The sequence below is a fragment of the Cryptomeria japonica genome, chromosome 6 (genome assembly GCF_030272615.1).
Source record: "Cryptomeria japonica chromosome 6, Sugi_1.0, whole genome shotgun sequence".
Taxonomy (NCBI): Eukaryota; Viridiplantae; Streptophyta; class Pinopsida; order Cupressales; family Cupressaceae; genus Cryptomeria; species Cryptomeria japonica.
In genome coordinates, this window is record NC_081410.1 from 535,473,182 (window position 1) to 535,479,882 (window position 6,701).

The window sequence follows — 6,701 nt, forward strand, 5'->3', positions numbered from 1 at the left end:
AATATAAATAATTTAATGAAAGACAATGCTTACTATTTTATTCACGTGGGATAATTACATTAATCTAGTCTTGATTAGTGGGGTGATTTACAAAGTATATGAATCTATATTTATTTAATATTACCTATCCTAAATTTACAAAGCATATGTATTCTACTAATACTAACTATGATGTAACAAAATGGGGTTCATAAAATTGTCTCCCCATTTAAAATTCTTTATCACTAAATCTTGAGATGAGGAAACTTGGATAGAATGTCAGTGGGTTCCCAATAGTCATGTTTAAGTTGTAAAACCTTCCATTGGACTAATAACTCCTCAATAAAATGATTGCAAAGTTATTTGGTTTGTTTGTCCAAGATAACGTTAGGTTCTAAAAATATGGATCCCTCCTCATCTAATGAAAGGAGCTTATTTGGATTGTGAGAAGTAGTCATAATCTCTTTCTTGATATGAGAGATAAAAATTGAGTGGATACTAGAAGAAGATGGGAGTGTAAAATTGTAATCCACCTCATTAATGTACTAGAGCACTTGATAGGGACCATAAAATTTGGAATCCAACTTTTAACCTTGATCATTCTATAGTTAAATTTTCTTGTAGGGATGGAGGCATAAAAAACTAGATCACCAATGTCAAATTTATGCTCCATACAATGTTGATCTACCTATTGTTTTGTGGAATTTTGGGCCAATGTTGAATTGGACTTAAGGAGTCCAGGATTTCCTCACATTTGGATAGACTAGTGTCAAATAACACAACGTTGGAAGAACCCAAAACAAAAATACACAAGGATGGTGTGGAAGTACCATTAGGGGGCTTATATGGGGCCATTTGGAAGCACTAAGATAAGTGGTAATACACCACCACTCAACTAGAGTTAACCACTTGGCCCATTGTCCCTATTGCTTAGACATAAAACAACACAAATCTTAAGGAATTTAATAACAATCTCAATTTGATGGATCAACATAAGGATGAACTCATCTTCAAGGTAGTTGCATTCAAATTAAACAACTCTTTTTGAAATTCACTATGAAAAGACAGATTACTTCTAAGAATAGAGAAAGACAAATATGGAGTGTGAAGACCAAATATAAGAAATGTTTAGCAACCATAACAATTGTGTAAGGGTGAGGTAAATGTTAGAAGTGGCAAACTTGGTCAAGTAATAAACCACAAAAAAAAGTACTTATTAACTCTTGAGAGTGAAAACCCCATAATAAAATTCATTGAAATTTTAGTCCGATTCATATCTAAAATGGGAAATGGCTACAAAAATCTTAATGCTTTGAGATTTTTCCTTTAATTCCTTTAATACACATCACATTTAGCTACAAATACCTTAAAATATTGTTTACGGACATCCTGTTAGGATTAAAGTGTTATCTACCTTGTAAATCTGATGGCATGGTTCCAACATCCTTGGAAAGTGTCCTAAGGCACTTAGGAAGTATTAAAAAAATAATTTGTAATATTTAATTCTCACCATTGTTTGTAATAAATTCATAAGGGGTGATGGGTTACACTAGCAACAGTAAAAGTGGGTTGTGAACACAAATATTTAATAGCGTTTTCCCCACTTATGGATGTCTATAATAAGATATTTAATGACTTAAGAAAGTGGAAAAAGAGTGACCTAAAGGATTCTCTAAGTGAGAGCATGGAAGAGCCAACAAGTGTCTCTTGGTTTTTCGGACATTTATTACATTTAATGTAATGTTTATCTAGAAAGTATAGGTCTCCATGTTGGAGGGAAGGTATTGGAAGCTAAATCAATGTCTTTTAGAGTTTTGTGGAGGGATTCCAAGGCTTTTGTTCATGATTAATAAAGAGTCTTATTTGGGAACCTTTATTGGTGGTGTTGGAGCTCTTGCCATTCTATAAATTTAGCCTTTAGGTGTATATTTAATGTGTAATAGAATGGAGAATGATTGAATGTAGTTTTTTTTCGAGGAATAATGGACGGATGGGAGGCATAAGGAGGTTGTTCAAATGTGCATAGGTGCTGCAATGGTGGAGGAAAAGAGGAGAATGGAAGTGATTGTATTGTAATCATTTTTATTGTTGTTAATACAAGCTTGTCCTCTCTTATTGGTGGAGTTTTTTTCTCACAAGGGTTTCTCCATATAAATCATGTGTTATGTGTGGATGTTATGTTGTTGATTTATTCCTTATTGTTGCTATCTTATGTTGATATTATTTATTATTTATTGTTGTTATAAGTTCACATAAGATAGGTTTATTAAGCATGGTTAACAAGTTGATTTTTGGCATCATAGAGAAGAAGGATCTAATCATGAGTTTTCCACAATTAAGGCAACTTAATTTTCATATTTGCATATGAGTTTTAGTTTTTCATGTTTCTAATATCTAAGCCTTGAATCTCATCCTTTAATTATTTTATTGGATAGAGATTTATCTTCACAATCTTTGGTATTGAAACCTATTTATTTCCCAACATTTGGTATCAGAGTTGAAGGTTTCTTATCTTGGAAAGCTTATGGGAATCATTTAGAAGAAATCAAAGGTTGTTGGAAGGCTTTTGGGGCTGTAATGAATATTTTATGAGTTAACTCTGTTTTGCAAATTTGTGAAACTAGAAACCATGGATATTATCAATGTGATCTATGTTGAGCATTTGAAGCTCATGTTTGTGGATCTTCATGGAGTTGGTTATGGTTTGGTAACTCAGAGCTCTTTTTTGATAATATGTGTGTATCCTCTTGTTTGGTGGTTTTGTTCCTTTACCTTGTGGTCATGTGTAGTGAGAATGTGTTCATGTTGGATGAGTATGGATATCCCAATCACATGGAGATACACCAACCATTTGGACTACGAAATGGAGTGCTTATTATGTTGGGTTCATGGTTTTAGTCCATGGTTACATGAAAGCATTGGAAGATAAGTCATTGACCACTTTGAGAGTTGTGGAGATGATATATTTCATATGGTTTAAACTCCCAGACAACTTTCCTTTCCATGACCTAAGGGGTGTGAGACTGTTTTGAATAACCTATTCCATGGGGACTTCAGTGAATCCTCAATCCCTACACAAGACATACCTTACATTATGTAGAACAATTCACCTCATACTTTTTGTAATGAGGATGACTCATTAATTAGAGTTACTAATGACTAGTTGGGGAATCTTGACCATTAGTTGGATAAGATTCAACAATGGAGGGGTCAAGAACACTTGAATAGTGAGGCAATCCCCTTGATTGAAGGTTCGAGGAGAATGATTCAAAGTGATGAAATTAGTGTGGAAGTGTTGCATGACATTGCTCATATTGTTGATAACAATGTTACGCTAACAAAAGTTGTGTCGAATCTTATGGTTACTCTAATCCTACAAATCAAGTTGAGTATTCCATTCATATGCCTTCTATAGACTTCTCTATAGCAGTCGATATTTCAACCTTTTGATTTATAGATGGCAGCACCATTGTTTCATCAGGTGTGACTGATTGTGGGTCCCACTGCAACGAGATGAACAATTTATTTCCTCTCAGAGTTTAGGATCGCCTCAACAGAAGCCCTGCTTAATTTCCACATGTTGCATCCATTAAGGATTAAAATCATATTGTAGAGTTCCTTCAAAGAAACCTCGCTCACTCACTACATGTCACATCTGCGAGAAAGTCTCACTGAAAGGTCTAAAAGGGTCATCAAAAGCCCTGTGAACTCTCCACATAGGCCAACAATATCTCCACTTTAGTAGGACAATGATTCTTAATCGTTAAGATCCTAACAATCGCATAGAATGATTGATGGAAGCAACTAAGGAAATGATGTGCATGCATGAACCAGAAGGCTTTTAGGTGTTTTAAAATCAAGAAAATCACAAGGTTAATGGAAGTAGTTATTCCCTCAATCATGATCAAAGCAGAGATGCTTTCCATGTCAAAAATAAGGGAGAATCCATAGCTCAAATCTTTCAAACACAGAGGTAGATGGCAATGCTATTTTGCCCTCACTTTCGCAAGGCCTTTGATTGTAGAGCAATGATATCTTTTTAGAAAATAATTATAAAAGGGTGATAATATTTTTGTAATGAGGATCCTTTTTTGATCTCATGGCTTCGATCACTATTATGAGATTTGTTCTTATAGAAGTTCAAGCTTCCATGAATTTAGAGTCTTAAGACTCTTCAAGCTGTCTTTGAAATAGTTGTTCATTTCTAGTTATCTGAGTACATTGTGATCTGCATTTGAAGCCCTTGCGCTATTTAATGAATGAAAAACTATGCCCTTGTTTCTTTTATGTTATCATGGATAATGCATCGTGCCTATGGAAAATGTATGGTTACTATATTTTATGTGTTTCTCTTGTTTCCCTTCATAAAATTTGAATCATGTTAAGTATTTACTCTTCCATATTTCACCTAAATAAAGGATATAGGTTATATCATGTTCACAAGAAAGTTAATCGGATTAATGATTTTACTTGGCCTTTATGCTACTCTCATAAATAGGATTTGAATATGGTACCTTATGCCTTTGTCGTTTTGTGGGTTGTGTTCTCTTTCTAAGATGATGGATAAATAGCAAACTATACCTAATTGGTAAAATAAGTAGACTCTCTAACGTCATTCCATGGGATGTTTGAAGTGTTTTAAGAGCTCTATGTTCATTAAAGCTTCCTTTTTCAAGCTCTTTGGATTCAGGTTGTAATTTCTTCCTTCCCTTTTCTCCCCCCCAAAAAATTTGAAGAGTTGACTTCTAAAATCCTAGAGGTTGTTCCACAAGACACATTTTATCCCATGCCTTTGAAACTTCCCAACTGCCCTGTTTTTAAGGTTCAAATCTTATTGGGGATCAACAAGTTTTTTTGGCATGCCCAGTGGGACCCCGAAAGTTCCTTTTTATGTTGAGAATCTTCTTCACCAAATGACATGATGAATGGCTATTTCAATGCATATCCACAAATAGCCCTGGAGGATACATTTATGGCACCATATCCCAAAGACTCTATTTGTCCAATAGCCAAGAAGATGTTGTGTGACTTTCAACAACAGTTGGAAGCCATCAAGATGGAAGAAAAACAGTGCCAAAACATGCATTCATATTATACATAGGCGTAACAATAATGTTATGAAAAAGAAATGAAGGGAGAATCACCAACCTTAGTCTTCTAGTTCATGAGCGTAGAAGACTTTAATGAGAAAGGATGTTTCCCAAAAATGATGACCCCTGAACAAGATTGATGTTTTCCTCTTCCTTTCTTAAAACAAAATATGTTAGTTAGTATTTTGTGCCCCATAACCATCTCGCTTTACAAAGGTGGACCAGTAATTTGGAGTTTGAGTCATTCTCACAAACAACAAGAAGAGATTCCACAACTTAATGACATATCAAAGTACCCTAATCCAAATGCAATGCAAAACAAATCACATAAAAGCACCTCCTCAGGCCCACAAAGAGTTCTTCCCCAGAAAAGCTCAACGATTTCAACTAGAAAATGCAATGACTAGCAATCATTCAAGGCAGAAGCAAAGATGTCTGATCATCTAGTCGATGAGGTAGACAATGATAATTTCTGGGACGGATTGGAACTTTTTTGTTCATTGATTTTAGCTGAGTGCTAGCTAGAGTAGATAAAGGACAGTCATTCCCTTGAGAGAGGTATCAAAGAAGGAAACTCAGAAAAGTGCTTGAACCTAGTCAACAAAGAAGTGGAGACTTCAAAGGTCATCGCATCTTATGAAGAGCCTAGTGCACATCATATGAAACCCTCACAAGGATGCCCGATTAGAGATCTTGTGCAATGGTAAGTAGAACAAACAATTAAAGTCATCATCGCTTTAAACCATGGTGAAGATCCTCTTAAGGTAAATTCATCTATCCTATCATCTCTAGGAAATATCTTCTCCATGATTATATACGTTGTAGTTCCTAGTGGGTATGAAGATTATTGTGGTGAGTGTTTATTATGATCCCCTTTTTTGCTAAAGATATGAAAACAAAAGTAGTTTAGGGCGAAAGGGAAGTTATTTTGAAAACCCAATTAATGGTTTCATTTAGCATGTAAATAAGGTTGGTTAGGGTAGGTTAGGTTAGTAGTTTTGTTTTCAAAGAAGTGCTACTACACATTTGCTTGTGGGTAGGCTTGCATTGCTTTTGTTTTCCCTAAGTGCCTCATGCACGCATTTTATTTGGTGGAAGCGTTTATTTTCTCAAGGCTTTTGCAGGTCATTTCCCAAAAAACCTTGGACTTATTTTGGAAAGATGAAAGCAATGTTACATGACGAAGGAAATATCAAAAGTTCTCAAAAAAGGAAAAACATCAAAGTTAGTAAACGATCATACAAAGTAGGTATCCCCGTCCCATTCATTGGTCGGTGTATATAGTAGCAGCCTTCATTTGTTCATTGTTTATAGCATTAAAGAAATGGACAAAAAACAATAGCGTAAGATAAACAAATTTTCCTTATGCATCATTGAAGTGAAATTCTATGCATTTTTCATAAATGTAAAGAAAGAAAAGAGGAAAATGATACCCATTCAATAATTGGTAAAGTTTGTATAGATTTTTATTTAAATATTTCATAAAGCGGTATCTACAAAGCTATACATATCATTTTCCAAAAAAGGAGGCAAAATCACAAAAGTGTGTTGTTTTTCTTTTGACATTGGGTATCCAACATCCAGTGGGAGAAGACAGACCTAGACCTCGAGTTAGTCAGACATATTTTGACT